Source organism: Notothenia rossii (genome assembly GCF_949606895.1).
Source record: "Notothenia rossii genome assembly, chromosome: 1".
Lineage (NCBI taxonomy): Eukaryota > Metazoa > Chordata > Actinopteri > Perciformes > Nototheniidae > Notothenia > Notothenia rossii.
This window is the reverse complement of record NC_136912.1, coordinates 79,923,105-79,939,066: the sequence shown is the minus strand read 5'-3', so window position 1 is coordinate 79,939,066 and position 15,962 is coordinate 79,923,105.

Below are 15,962 nucleotides of genomic sequence, written 5' to 3'. Positions count from 1 at the left end.
GTGTTCTGATCTTCATCTAAGTCACAACAATAGACAAACACAGTCTGCTTAAGCTAAAACCACACAATCAATTATATGTTTTTTTATGTTTTTATTGAGCACACCATGTAAACATTCACAGTGCAGGGTGGAAAAAGTATGTGAACCCTTGGATTTAATAACTGGTTGACCCTCCTTTGGCAGCAATAACCTCAACCAAACGTTTCCTATAGTTGCATATCAGACCTGCACAACGGTCAGGAGGAATTTTGGACCATTCCTCTTTACAAAACTGTTTCAGTTCAGCAATATTCTTGGGATGTCTGGTGTGAATCGCTCTCTTGAGGTCATGCCACAGCATCTCAATTGGGTTGAGGTCAGGACTCTGACTGGGCCACTCCAGAAGGCGTATTTTCTTCTGTTGAAGCCATTCTGTTGTTGATTTACTTCTGTGCTTTGGGTCGTTGTCCTGTTGCATCACCCATCTTCTGTTGAGCTTCAATTGGTGGACAGATGGCCTTAAGTTCTCCAGCAAAATGTCTTGATAAACTTGAGAATCCATTTTTCCGTCGATGATGGCAATCTGTCCAGGCCCTGAGGCAGCAAAGCAGCCCCAAACCATGATGCTCCCTCCACCATACTTCACAGTTGGGATGAGGTTTTGATGTTGGTGTGCTGGGCCTTTTTTTCTCCACACATAGCGTTGTGTGTTCCTACCAAACAACTCAACTTTTGTTTCATCTGTCCACAGAATATTTTGCCAGTAGTGCTGTGGAACATCCAGGTGCTCTTTTGCAAACTTCAAACGTGCAGATCAGAACACATTTTATGACTAACTTATGCAGAAATCCAGGTAATTCCAAAGGGTCCACATACTTTTTCTTGCAACTGTATGTACTGTGCGAAGTTAAGATGAAGAACTCATTGATTTCAGTATTATTTACATACCCTAAAGCAGGGGTGCCCAATACGCCGATCGCGATCGACCGGTCGATCGCAAGGGTAGTGTGGGTAGATCGCATGGCATTGAAACATTTTTTTACCACTTGATTGACGTACAGGTAAGCCAGTCTGAGTTGTATTGTGCCATACGGGTTCATGCAGTTATGAGGGGGCCTCACCTCCTCATCTGAAGCGCAAATGCGCCGCACTATTATACGCTTATGCGGCGCACCACAGTTTATCCGCCGTTTAGTCCACTAGCACCCCCCCCCCCCCCCCGCTCACGAAACAGATTGGGCAGGGGCGTCCCTGTAGGTAGATCACTTGGGCGTGGTCATTTCAAGAGTACCTCCCAAGCTGAAAAAGTGTGGGCACTGGGCACCCCTGCCCTAAAGGGTCTGTAAGGAGGGATTGTTAGAAATTAAAATCAATATTTTAATGATAAAACATGATTAAACATACAGTAATTGTATAACTCTTTTATTGTGAAAATACTTCCGGTTAGCTTCCGCCTGTGGTTAAAGTTTATTTTGAAAAGCTATTCCGAAAAGGATCTCTGAAATAACAACAGTAGCTTGACTTCAGGCTTTACGGAAAACACGATTTACAGCCGTTAAAATGTATTAAATAAAAAGTCATGAAAGAGATAAGGAGGAGAAAAGGCGTGTGGAAGTAAGCAATGAATGTAAATGTCGAAATCCTCTGTTTAACGCAATATCGTACACAGAAGACCGAGGGGGGAGGTCCCCTACGTCACCACAGCCCCCAGAAAGGAGGAGCGAACAGGGATGCAAGCGGGAAAGACGAATGTGTGTGGAGGCTCTTGCTGCACGGCGGCCACTGCGAGAGGAGGCTGCAGCCTTTCTCTCCTCACTACCTTCTGTTTGTTTTATTACCGCACCACTTAATTAAAGTACCCATTTGAACCTTCTCAGACACTCCATTGGTCTCCTTATTTTAAGTTTCTCTCCTGGACGCGAGGACAAGGAATATCCAAATACATGTCATCCTCAGATAAGTTATTCTCACTACACCAATATCATTTCTCCTCCTCTTGCACTCTACACCCACACACCACAATCTGGACTGGAAAAACCGAACTTTACAACTTTACTTTAGGACAAAAAATACTTCTCCCCCCACACACTCACAGGCAATCCCCATGATTTAAACAATCGTAGGCTCTCTGAGTCACATAATTGATTGATGTTTTGTGAGTTAATTTGACTTATTTGTTTGTGTGTATGTATCTATTGGATTTAAGTTTTTCTGCAAAAATGGTCTGTGACATGAGTTGTTTGTTTAATGTACTGATTATTATTATTATTATTATTATTATTTGGGGTTAAAAAATACAGACATTTTATGTTGAAAGTGAATTGGTTGATTATTATTTTTTCCTTTGTAAACTTCAGTAGCTAGGTCACCGGGCTATCCCTCTGTTTCTGCGTGTTTAAGCATATCATTTTTTTGACAGCTGGCTATATTAAATATTCCTCTGTCTGGTGCCCAAGTTTAATTTATTCGTTCAGGGATAAGACCTACGCTACAAGGTTATAATGAGAAATGTGTTAATTTTCCTTTTTGTTCATTGGAGAATGTGTGTTCTGGAATAGTTTAACAGTAATGCAAACGGGTGATTGTGTTATTTAGCCTATATACATTAGGGCTGCACGATATTGGAAAAAACTGACATTGCGATGTTTTCTTCCCCTGCGATATATATTGCGATATGAAAAAATACAGGAATTGAAGAAAATACCGTTTTTTTTGTCTGCAAACCATCCTTTCTTGAACTTTAATGCTATCCAATTGGTATTTTGTTAACAATATTTAACCGGATGAAGGATTTTAGTCACAGACTTTGGATCAACAGGCTGAGCAAGCTCGGTTATCCTGCTGTGATCTGATCAAGAATGGTTGTGATTGGTGATTTGCTGTACATGCAGAGCCTGCATGTCACTCACTCAAGTACCCCTGACATGAGAGCCGCGCAAGTTTTCCTTAGCAAGCAGCAAAATAATTGTAGCATAACGTGTTTGAGTTCATTTGCCTACTTCATATCGCACGTCCTGGAATGTCAATATCGCACATGCGCATAACACGATTATCGTAACGACACGATATATTGGGCAGCCCTATTATACATGGTGTGGATGAAATAAGAAACCTCCTTCAGAATGAAGGATATCAAGAAATATTTGTAATGACTTATTATACATACAGTATAATCAATTTACCAGTTAGCCTGTTGAAACAGCTATTTAATGTCATCTGTGGCTTTTTTGTTTAAATATTTCCATACAAGTCTTAATATCCCAAACTATTTTACTGATTGCCAGCCAGTCTTGTTAGTCCCTCAGTTTAAAGTAAACTAAATTGCTGGGGTACTCTTCAAAAATCAGGATCAGTCCAGTCTGCAGTTGTTATTTAGAAAAATGCTTCTTGTTAAATGATATTTTTCTCCAAATAAAAAATAAAATGACAGAAGCCTGTTTGTTTAAGCCCTATTGGTACAGTAATGAAAGCTGCTGTTCAAACCTCGTCAAAACTCAAATGTTGGGAAAAGCACTTGCAGGGAACATGGTGCTCATATTTGATCATTATCTTTAATACCAAGCAGATCAAATGTACAATATTCAAAGAAAAATTGAAGAAATGTGCATAACGGCCCATCCACACAGCGGCGTGCGTTGAAGCTTGCCGGCGGGCGTGTCTGAAACTTGACCAACAACCAATCACATGAATCTCCCGCCCCTGATACACAAGCAGCGGTTTAATTGGCTAGAACTTGCACTGGCATATGATTCGATTGGCTGACGCGTCTGCCGAGGCTTCAAAAGTTGAACATTGCCCAACTTTTGCAGCGAGCCAGGCCAGCAAAGCTCTGTGTCGCTTCCCACAATGCAATTCGGCAAAAAGTGACGTCACCCAATTCAAAGTTAATGGTGAAGCTTTCAACGCACGCCGCTGTGTGGACGGGCCGTATTAGGTTTCAGGGCTTTATATATACATTTTCAGGTACACCTTAACAAAAGGATGAACATAGCATAACAAACACACAGACAGAGAGAACTACAAAACATCAAAAACTTTTCTTCCCAAAGACTCCCATCATATGGTAGTCGTCACATCTATGACTCACCCTTGTAATAAGCAAATCATTTGCCCTGGATGCAGCACAATTGTTCACACTGAGAAGCAACATTCCCTATCTATTGTCAAGTCCATCATTCCTTTGATGCCCCATGTTCACTTCACACATTGAACATTTGAACAAGCTCTTTTCTCTCGGGGGAATAAATTACATGTGACTGGATAAAACCAATTTGATACAGTGACTGTGTGGTCCCCAAACTGTCTGTAATCCCCTTTTCCTTTTGCTACACAGTCACTCTCTCTCTGCAGTATTGAGTTCAAATGATTGACATCATAATAGGCTCAGCTAAATTATGATAGAGGTCAAATTAGAATTTAATCATCTCCCTTTTACCCCCTCTCTCCTGAGGGCAAAATGAATAAACATGATTTTGTACGAGACTGATGGGCTGGTTATGCAAAAACTCTGATAACTTTCTCAATTTTTCTCTTTTGTTACAGCTTCAAAGAGTGAATGAGAGAGAAAGAAGGGAGGTAGTAATAAGGAAGGCAGAGACATGGAGATGACGTTAGCTGGAGAGAGATACTGCAGTCGATCAGCACTTCTGTTTCACATCAATACTTGGTATGGGATTTTGTCCGTCATGATTTCCAATGAAGTCCAACAATTTTATCAGGACATTCTGGCTGTTAATCGTGGGTAAAATGTCCTCTTCTAAACTTTTTAAAAAAAAAATTAAATCTATATGTTCAAGTTTTACCTTAACGTGACCTAATAATATATATTTACCATGTTATTAAAAGTAACATTAAGCCATATGTTTTTAATAGTACTGCTGTGAGCATCAAGTAGTGCATTGCCTTGACCTCTGTTTCAATAGTCTCAGCCAGATAAAATGTGTCATATTGTTTCTAAAAATCTTTCGAATGTTGCTTTATTGGGATACATCTCCATGTTATCACTTCTGTAATCAACCATCTTAGCATGTGCTGCACATATTCTCAATAGTGTTTGCTGTACTCTGTAAAGTTGTTTTAACTGTGCTAACTGTATATTTGATAATGCAGCCCCAGAGTTATTTAAAAACTCAAGCTAAAACAGTAGTATGTCCATCTTTTAGGTAAAATGAAGAGAATCAAATACAGTTAATGGAAAGTCCAAATGTTTAGTTTTTTTCACTTAAAAGAGAATACTACCGTTTTATTTACTTTAATGTAATGTAATGTTAACATTCCTTAAATAATTATTTCTCAATGTCTAAATTATTAATGGCTAATAATATGGCCTCTCAGTATGTATCTATAAATAATATTGAAATATTTAGATTTATTAAGAAAATGACTTTAAATAGTCTTTGAGTGCAAAGGAAACCTATTCCTGTTCATGAAGTAAACAATCTTATTCTAACATTTACTTTTTCAAAATTAATATTAACAAAGGACACACTTAGTACCAGAACTGGTTGTAGATGCAGAGTCTCTACAGCTGTACAAAGCTTGAGATTGTATGTGCAAAATCAACACCAGGCAAACACATAACAATCTCAGTCTGATAATAACAGTCTTCTCCCCCTTTCTCCCCCACCAGACTGCTGGATGCAATAAGGATTATGGAGCAGAGGACATACTTGTTTTGTTGTCGAGGCTCATCTACTTTGGAGGATGAGTATTTGTCTGCAGTGTCGTCCGATCCACTTAGAGGTAGGAAACAAATAACGGCAATATATTTAATACCCCCTGAGATCATGTCACAGCAGGCCTGAGGCGCCCAATCGTTCAAAGGGGCTCAGAGGCAGCACAGGAAAAATAAATAAATAATTCAATATCAAAAAGAGTGCGGCATTATGCTTTAGTGGGCAATAAAACATGTGCCATGTCGGGGATGGCGTGTGCTGCACACAGAAAGAAGAAACCCATAATGCTCTGTGGTTTGGTAGGAGAACACCAGGAGCCAAAGAAGAGGGAGGTGTACATTTTCACGGCAAATGAACTCCTCGTTTTGCCTTGCTGAGTGCACAAAAAGCCACTGAGACAATAATATCTGGGCTCCACCTCAGACCCTTGGAATTGGGGTGGTGAAAAAAGGACGTCCTCTTAATGGCTGCAGCCTCTGAAGGACAGGGGCCTTTATTGAGGCAATAAATTCTGCAAAACCCTGTTTAAGTCTTTTTCGATTTAATGTTTTAATTGATATAAATGAATTGTATATGAATTATTGAGAATAATAAGGGGTTTCAAAGAAGCTAAAGCTTTAGTTATCATACAACATATTACAATATGTATGTCAGAATGTGCAATAACATTGTTAGCATTGAACCATGGGATATGAAATCAATGGGGTTACGTTAATTACAGCTAAGAGATTATTTTATTCACAAGCAGGGAAACTTGGACAGCTGGGAAGGACCTACAATGTGTATACCTCGAAATGTGCATTTACCTGCAAATACATTCCCTCATAGTGCAGAAGCAATGCAATCAGGAAGCCTCCAGATGGTTGTTTGATTAAAAAAAGATCCAATCAGAACTGCTGTAGGTCCACTGGTGTGATGCTCCAAGTTTACAAACTGCATGATATGAAACCGCTTTCATGTGAAAAGCAGAGAGAATGAAAATACTTCCAATTATAAAACACAAACTGCTTGCACTACCGAAAGGGAACATATCAGCTTGACCCCATGGAGATAAGCCTATTTATAGATGGAGGACTCAAGGTGAAGGAGAGGCCTGGTAACACGATTGAATAGTGAAAATAATGTCTGACAACAACACCTTGGCTTTTGCTTATTGATGGAAAGTAGATTTAGGCTATGTTTAAGGTCAAACACAGTTAGGATGAGACGTCACTCACAAACCTAAATGCAATCAATGACAGGTTTTCCCAACTGCTATACTGTAAGACAAATGCTAGAAGGCACTTGACAGCTATACTAAGCAACAGAGTTTCTTGTTAATCTGTCCAAACATACTTCAGAAAGACAGCAAACCCCAATTGGCTCCTTCATTTTGACTAACAGTGGAAAAGGGTGCTAGCTAAATGACTAAAATGTAAATCTTCTAAATGTACTGCTCTACTGATGATCAATCGGGTTCTGACTTTGTATTCACTAGGCTGAATGAAGCAGTTTGACCTCAGCTGAGATGAACCTATTTATAAAGAAAGCTAATCACTTGAAGATGAAGCTTAGCAACAGGCGATCCAACCAACATTTCAGTTGCTAAGGCTTTACAATCAGCTGATACAGCTCGCATGAGGGATGAATCCAACGAGGATTAGTGACCTGTATACACAAGACATCAACTCAAATAGGCAGTGACCATTTAAATTGTGTAATGAGAAACAGGTCCTAGTAAACATCTAGACTCTAGATGTTTGCTGCCACGATAACTGTTCATTGATCCTCTAGATTCTAGAGGATCAATGAACAGTTATCGTGGCAGCAATGGCAATAATAGATGTAACAGTGGTAGCAGCAAAAGCGAAAGTAATCGTAGAAGTATTGGTTTATACTGCAAATCAACCAAGCACCAATTTACATTTCAAGCAATAAACATGTGTTCGAAATGTCAGGTGGACCAGCACTTTGTTCCAGTTTTTTTTCTATAGGTAACATTTATGGATTTACAATAAATTTCGTACAGATTCTGGTTGATAAAGCTAAATAATATTTTTGTTAAATTGTCTGTTTATCCTATACTATCATTTTCATATGTCCAATACTTTAATGAGCAAATGTTAGCATGCTAATACTCCACCATAAAATGGTGTACAGTACATGGAAATGGGAGCAAATCTGCAGCACTGAAAAACTGTCAAAGAGTTAACATGATGAGTTTTTGGACTTCATCGGGGGAACGAGGAAACAAAGACAGGAGGGAGTAAACATAATTGTCAACCTCCTTCTTACTGTGAGGAAATATTTAGGAGGGATAAGGCTGAAGCTGGATTGAGTTGGTAGGCCATCATTCATTTATCAGCTCTCTAATGCACAAATGGTCATTGATCCATCCATTATCTGCGTATCCTAACTGTTGCAGTATAACAGCCTAGTGGACAAAGCCCATATCTCTCCCTCACTCATTGTATGGCCTGAATATAAACATCAGTCCAAAAAGTGAACTATTAGAAAATACAGCTATGAACATCACAACCGAATAGTCTTATTGTGCATTTTCTTTTTGTCAAACTTCATAAAACACTAAGACTAATTGCCTACTACTGTACACTAAACTACAAAAAAGTGTAACTATAATATATATGATATAATAGCTAATAATAGGTAAATCTGAGACGGAAACATTTGACCAGTTTCAATGGCATGAAGGCAAGGCAAGGCAAGTTTATTTATATAGCACCTTTCAGCACACGGCAACCCAAAGTGCTTTACAAAATAAAATAAAATATATTTTTAATACAGTAGAAGCACATTATAAAATGGCATTTAAAAAACAGGCATTTAAAAAGCAAAGATAATAAAATAAACACAACAGGTATAAAGTACATGAATAAAAGCCATACTGCAGTGTGAATATGAACAACTCACTCAAATGCAGCGTCAAATAGATACGTTTTTAGTCTTGATTTAAAAGTGCAGCGGACCTGCAGGATTCAGGGAGTTTGTTCCAGATGGTCTGGCATAAAAACTAAACGCTGCTTCTCCATGTTTAGTTCTCTGACTCTTGTAACAGAGAGCAGACCCGTCCCAGAAGACCTGAGACCCCTGGTTGGTTTATACTTCTGCAGGAGATCGTTAATATAACTTGGTCCTAAACCATTTTGTGAAAAAAGGATGTCCTCTTAATGGCTGCAGCCTCTGAAGGACAGGGGCAAGTAGTACTTTAAAATCAATTATTTGGTAGACTGGAAGCCAGTTTAAAGACTTCAGTACTGGACTGATGTGATCCACTCTTTTAGTGTTTGTGAGGACTCGAGCAGCAGCGTTCTGAATCAGCTGCAGCTTTGTGAGACCTGTGAAGACACCATTACAGTAGTCCAGTCTGCTGATAAATGCATTGACAAGCTTTTCTAAATCCTGTTGTGACATTAGTCTTTTAATCCTAGATATGTTCTTAAGGTGGTAGTATGCAGACTTAATAACTGTTGTAATGTGACTGTTAAAATTCAGGTCTGAGTCCATCACTACACCTATATTTCTAGCTTTATTCGTTGTTTTGAAGTCTGCCGACTGAAGCTCTGCGATTACTTTTAATCGTTCCTCCTTTGCTCCAAAAACAATAATCAATAGTTAAATTGGAGAAAGTTCCTACTTATCCAGTCGGTGATTAGCTCAATGCACTTACTCAGTGTTGTAATCGGAGAATAGTCTCCTGGTGAAATTTGTATATACATTTGGGTGTCATTTGCATAGGTATGATAACTTAGGTCGATGTTTTTCATTATTTGAGCCAGTGGTAGGATATAGATATTAAAAAGCAGAGGTCCTAAGATGTAGCCTTGAGGAGCCCCCCATGTCATATTTGTCAACGCTGATGTGTAGTTGCCTATAGAGACACGATTTTTCTGTCCTTGAAATAGGAATCAAACTAATTTAGAACTGTTGCCGAAAGTCCCACCCAGTTTTCCAGTCGGTCTAGCAATATGTTGTGGTCAACAGTATCAAATGCAGCACTGAGATCTAGTAATACCAACACTGATATTCTGCCACTGTCTGTGTTTAAGTGGATGTCATTGAAGACTTTAACAAGAGCAGTCTCATTGCTGCGGTTTGGTCGAAAACCTGACTGGAATACATCAAAACCTTCATTTAAAAGCATGAAATGACTCAGCTGTTGGAAAACAACTTTTTCAATAATTTTGCCCAAAAATGGGAGGTTTGATATTGGCCTATAATTATTCATTACAGATGCGTCTAGTGGTTCTCAAATTTTTTTCAATAATGTACCCCCTTTGAAAAAAAGATTCAGCCAAGTACCCCCTGATCAGCACATAAACGGTTTTGAAAAAAGCCTATACTGTATAAAGAGGTACAGTGCTGCAACATCAGTGTCTGATTTATTAAAACAACAACATGAGAAACACTTAAATGCTACATTTCAAATGTTTACAATCCATCACTAAATTCATGGCAAACCAACTCATGGGCTTGAGCTTCACTGAGGAGCTTTGTCATTCTGACAGCGAGGCAACCTGCAGTTATTACACGTCGCGTTTTGAAATATGTGTAACTCTGTTCATATAAAACCCGTAACTTTTCCTAAAATTTATGTATTTATTTATTAATTTTGGGGCGTGGGGAATGAAGAGGAAAAAAAATATGAACATTAGGGCATAGGAAGCATCCTGAATGTGGGGGGGACATTTTTAACGGGTGGTTTGGGGATCCCCCTCACGGGAAAAAAAAATAGATTTTCTGTATTCTGGTGCATTTTAACAGGTGGTTTGATACTTTTATGTGGCTATACTAGCATGAGGAAAATGATGGGTACATTTTTTAATTGTATCCAGGAGTAAAGAAAGGAAACATATTTGATTATTAATTCAGAGCCGTCTTTGAATGAATAAAAAGCAGTTTAAAAGCCCATTTTTTGTACATTTATATACAACAATAAATATTTGTGAGTGCATTGAGAGATATTGTTGTGGAGAGTCATTTATATATAAATCGCAAAATAAATTTGTGAATCCTTCTGTGAGCATTTATTAATATTGCGACTGATCTGACTCCATACAGATGTTAAGTTCACCTAGGAATGGTATCATTGACTTAAATATTCAAATAAATGTTGCTTTTCTGTCTATATTGGTCACATGATGCCCCTTGACTGAAATGTTTCCTGTTCAATATCCCCACTGATTTCCTTAAAATTCTAGGATGAGAGTCCACATCACAATTTACTCTAAACTGTCATTTCCCTTTCATCACTCACCTCACCTCTCTCCACTGTCCCTGTGTTCTGCCTCTGACTCACTCTCAAGCGCCTATATGTCGAGAGGTGGTGAAGTGATCATTATTTATTGAGCAGTATACTCTTTCACATTGAATCATAACAAGTCATACTGAATGTAAATACAACTGACTCTAAAGTAAGTCCCAGTCTGTGACATTGGACATATTGAAGACTCAAAGTCCCAAGCAGTAGGTAAAATATTAGCTAGTCTATCTGCAGAGAAAATGAATAGTTAACTGAATACTGGGATGGAAATTGCCTATAAGCACTCAGTAAAACATAAACACACACAAAAAGCTTCTGAATGATAAGAAGTATAATTAAAACATAATGTACATTATTATTTTGAGAGAGAGTACCTTCTAGGCCAGGGGTGGGGAACCTCCGGCCCCCGGGCCGTATACGGCCCGCGACTCCGCGAGACCATTTGGTACGGCCCTCGAGGTAATTTATAAACATACGCAAAAAAGAAAAAAATTAAAGAGATCTAGACCGCAAACAAATTAAACAAAGCGAGTGACTGTTTTTCCTAGCCAAGGTCAGGGTCCTTGAACACAACACGAGCCTAACGTGTCATCACGTGGTACATGTCTCGTCTGACAGGGGGAGAAGCCCCTCACTGCAGTGCGCAGTACCACACGCCCCTCCTTCTCAACCTCAAGATCGCCCCTCCTTCTCAACCTTTGAGACACGTGACGGGACGGCCCCTCCTTCTCAACCTTTGAGGCACGTGACGAGCTTCACTGATGACGCGTTGCATCCTGTTTCCGGGGTAGCAGTTCTCTTCCCTCCCTTCAATCTAACCCTTCCCTTCCCCCCATCCTAACCCTAACTACTCCCTACCTTTTTACCTAATCCTAATCTTCCTTCCTCCCTCCCAAACCTAAACCCCAAAACCTCTCCTACTGTAAGAAATTAAAATCAATGTTGATATGACGTAATTTAAATTAAATACAGGGTTTTAATATAAAGCAGTTTTATTCTGAAAAAACCGGAAGTTCACACTAACTATTAATTTAACACTTTTATTCTGAAAATTCTTCATTTCCGGTTAGCATTAGCATGTGGCTAACGTTTTGAAAACCGTGAATTGAAGGTGAAATGACATGTGATGTTGCACACTAAACACACTGGGATTAACACTCATTTATTGACGCTGAAATAACGTTTATCAGGGAATGTTTGAATAACCACAGACATCAGAATTATATATATATTAATAATATAAGATATGATATGTTACTTTTGAGACTGGGTAAGTACACAACACGGGAGTCGGGACGTCACGTGCCTTATAATATGTTACTTTTGTGACTGGGTAAGTACACAACACGGGAGTCGGGAAGTCACGTGCCTCAAAGGTTGAGAAGGAGGGGCGTCCTGTCACGTGTCTCAAAGGTTGAGAAGGAGGGGGGTCCCGTCACGTGCTCAAAGGTTGAGAAGGAGGGGCGATCTTGAGGTTGAGAAGGAGGGGCCTGTGGTACTGCGCACTGCAGTGAGGGGTACTACGAGAGGGGTGCAGTTCTGACGGAGAGCACCAGAACGCCACTCCAACACCTCCAAGCAGTACCCATAAGGAGCCGCACGTGCTGCAGTTTTTGCGTGGCTGTGTCTTTAGTTGTAAGCCCAGTGGCCATCTGTTCATCTTTCATACAGTCAACAACTTTGTTGTTATTAGCATCTGGTTAGCTAGCTATGCTAACGAATATAAGAAGCTTTTTCTCCAACCAGTGAGGTAAAGGCACATCTGTATATGATCATTATAGTTATAAAAAAATAAGAGAATAAAGTAAACGGGTATAAAATACTATATGACAGTAAAAAAAAGTTGTTATTAATAAACAAGAATACAGTTTGAAAGGGGAGTGATTTGTAAAATATCCATAAAGAAAAAGTAAATATGCTTTCAGGTCTGTTTCATATGGGTGTTGAGAGATGGATCCATAGATCTCCTAATGTTGCTCTCAAATTGCACCAGATTGATGCTTTTAACTTCAACATTTAAAAAAAAAAAAATCTTCCCAGGGGAGCATGCCCCCCGGACCCCCCTAGAGAAAGTTAGGTACCCCCCCACATTTAAATCATGTCCACAAACTAAATACATTTGCACATATCTTGTGTCCAATATCTTTTCTGTTCTGGTGGTCATGCCACAACCGTGCACGTGAATGCATGCGCGAGTCATGGTAAGATATCTGGATTAAGAGGTTACTTTTTCTTTGCACAGCATGAAAGAAAGGCCAAATGAATGGGCTGTGATTTTAGTACTTTTAAGCAGAGGTCAATCATTCGTACGGCCCTCGGAGGATGTTGAAAAAATTGAAATGGCCCTTGAGAGGAAAAAGGTTCCCCACCCCTGTTCTAGACTATGCTTTTTTAAGAGTAGTTTAATTACGGCAGTTTTCAGGGCCTGTGGAAATACACCAGAGTGGAGAGACTTGTTTGCTATGTGAAGTATCTGAGGCCATGCAATGAAAAATAGTTTTGAAAAAGCCTGTAGGCATAATATCGAGGCTGCAGGAGGAGGATTTCAGATGTTGAATAATGTCCTCCAGGTCTTTATCATTTATCAGACGGAATTCTGTCATGATGTCTGAATAGATTTTAGGTGGGCTCAGGGATAAAACATTTGCTGTACCTGATACAGAGGCACTGCTTGTCTAATTTTCTGAACTTTGTCAGTGAAGTGAAAACTAGAACATTCTGTAAAAACGTATTCAATTTCTTAAAATGTATTATTAAAGTTACTACAGTTAATTAAGTCCAACAAAGTGATAATATGTTATATAAAGCCAACCGTTAGGGAGCATATCTAATGAATGTATGGTGTAAGTAATTCACAGCTTGTGGTGCTTCCTCCTCTTCCCCACAGCTTCTTTACCTCACAGCTGCTAAATTAGGCCCTGGAACCTCAGTTCTTAGCCTTTATGTTCGCGAACTCCAGATGTGGACCTCGACTGGGTCCCCGCTCCCTTTACAGCCCTGATCTACAACCAACTGCTGGAAAGATACTCTCAGCAGGATCCCAAAAGCAGGTGCCCTTTACGAATCACATATTATTTTGTTCAATTTGAAGTACTGACAGTCCACGTTTCCTCCTACACCCAACCTGCATTTTAAAGCGGCATTTTCCTTTCAAACATTTTCTTTGACATTTATACCTGTCAAATAAATGTATTCAAGTTAAAAGTAAAACATTTGAATTCAAGCATAGAGCGACATACATTGAAAATACTTCAGTAAAGTAAAAAGTAAGTTCTTAGTTACATTGATTACACCAATGATTGTGTTTTGTGATTTTCTTGGATAATACATGAATCACAGGCAATGCTCTTAAAATACACTTCCCTTTATTTACTCCCCTCTAATGCGTCTGCCTGTGCTGCATTGTTCCCTTATAATCATATTATCTTCTGTCGAATTGGGGAGGTTGGTAGATTTCAATATGAGTGTAGTGGCAGCAAAGAGGGGAAACAGATGCTTGTGTGATCCTCCAGGACTCCTCATGGAACATAATAAAGATGCCATCTGACAGTTCCTGCTGTCAAACCACTGCTCTGCACACAGCTTCTTAACTCTGCTCCCCTGGTGCTGTGTTGTGTTTGAATATAAGTAGAGGGGGCACAATCCTAAGAGGGGATTCAAAAGTCACGGTGAGGCACTGTAGCGACATTGAAGTCGCGCTGTGTCTCACATGGCCATAGCTCTAGGAGTACCAAATCAGTGTAAACAGCAGGGAACAAATAAAGTAGCGGTGGCAGAAACATGCATTCAGATGTGCACCACCTACGATTATTTGAGGAATCCTTCAGGGCTGTGCACTAATGAGGAGATAGAGTACAAGGGATGGGTGTGTGTGTGCAAAGGCAAGGTAAACTCTCCAGGGTTCAGAATATTGTCTGCTAAATCCATGTCAGAGATAAGCTGGTTCACGGTGTGGTACCCACTGGAAAAAATGTATGGTTTAAATGCTCCAAATCCTTTATATTTCATCCTGCTGGCTTTTTCAATTACTTTTCCTCTGGTCTCACTTACAGGTTGATATTTTCGTTTTCGAGTGAAATGTCTCAACTTCCCAACGACAACAGAAGCTTCATTTGAACCCCAGTGAGTCTGAATTGCATCCATTGGTGTCCCTTCCTTCAAGTTTGGTTTAGGGAGCTGTAGCTGTTGTCCATTTACACTTAGTCAACCATGCACTGAGTTTTGACAGCTCTTCTGATGGGCCGCTCAGACAAACATATAACTGCAAAATGAAACTATCCAAAAACAATTCAGAGATGACAACATTTTTTTTAAGCACTCCAATTTCCTTTTACCAAGTGTGGTCCCTATTCTTGGATTTGTGTTGTGTCGGTCTCTGAAAGGCTCATATTATTTAGGATGTGCCTCCTCGTTGGGCAAACAACCTTTGAATATATAGATCCTGACATTTTGGGTGTATAAAGTATTTTACATAGTATAATCTTCCAAAAAGCATCCGGAAACATCTTTCTTTTACTGTCAGGCTTTTTAAAGTGTTGTCTTCCTTTCTTTACCCCTTAGCTTTGCTGCACTGCTGCTTGTATCTCTTCATTACCTTTGTGCTCCTTGGTTTAGCAGCAGTATGGTCTTTATCTCTCCAGATTTTTCAATTAATCAGACAAGCTTCACGGCTCATTGGCGGCTCTGGAACCCATAACATTTATCTGACTTGAAGGGAAGTGATACAATCCACAACACCAACAAAGGATAAGATATAATCAGCAAAAAAAGGCAACATTATCAGTGTTATGGCACAAAGGCACTATCAACAGAGCTATGAAACTCAGACTGTGAAACAATGGCAGTGGCTTTTTATGGATATACATTTGTTGATGAGATTTCACATGTGCAATTATGATGGTTGTGATATCCTTGTCCCTAATCTGTTTTTGTGCATTTTAAAATCTTGCTTGATGCCCTGATGCAAAAACTTTTACAACAAGGAAACCTAAGAGATTCAGTATAATGGACAACAACATGCAGGGGAAAAATAATTCAAGAGAGGACAC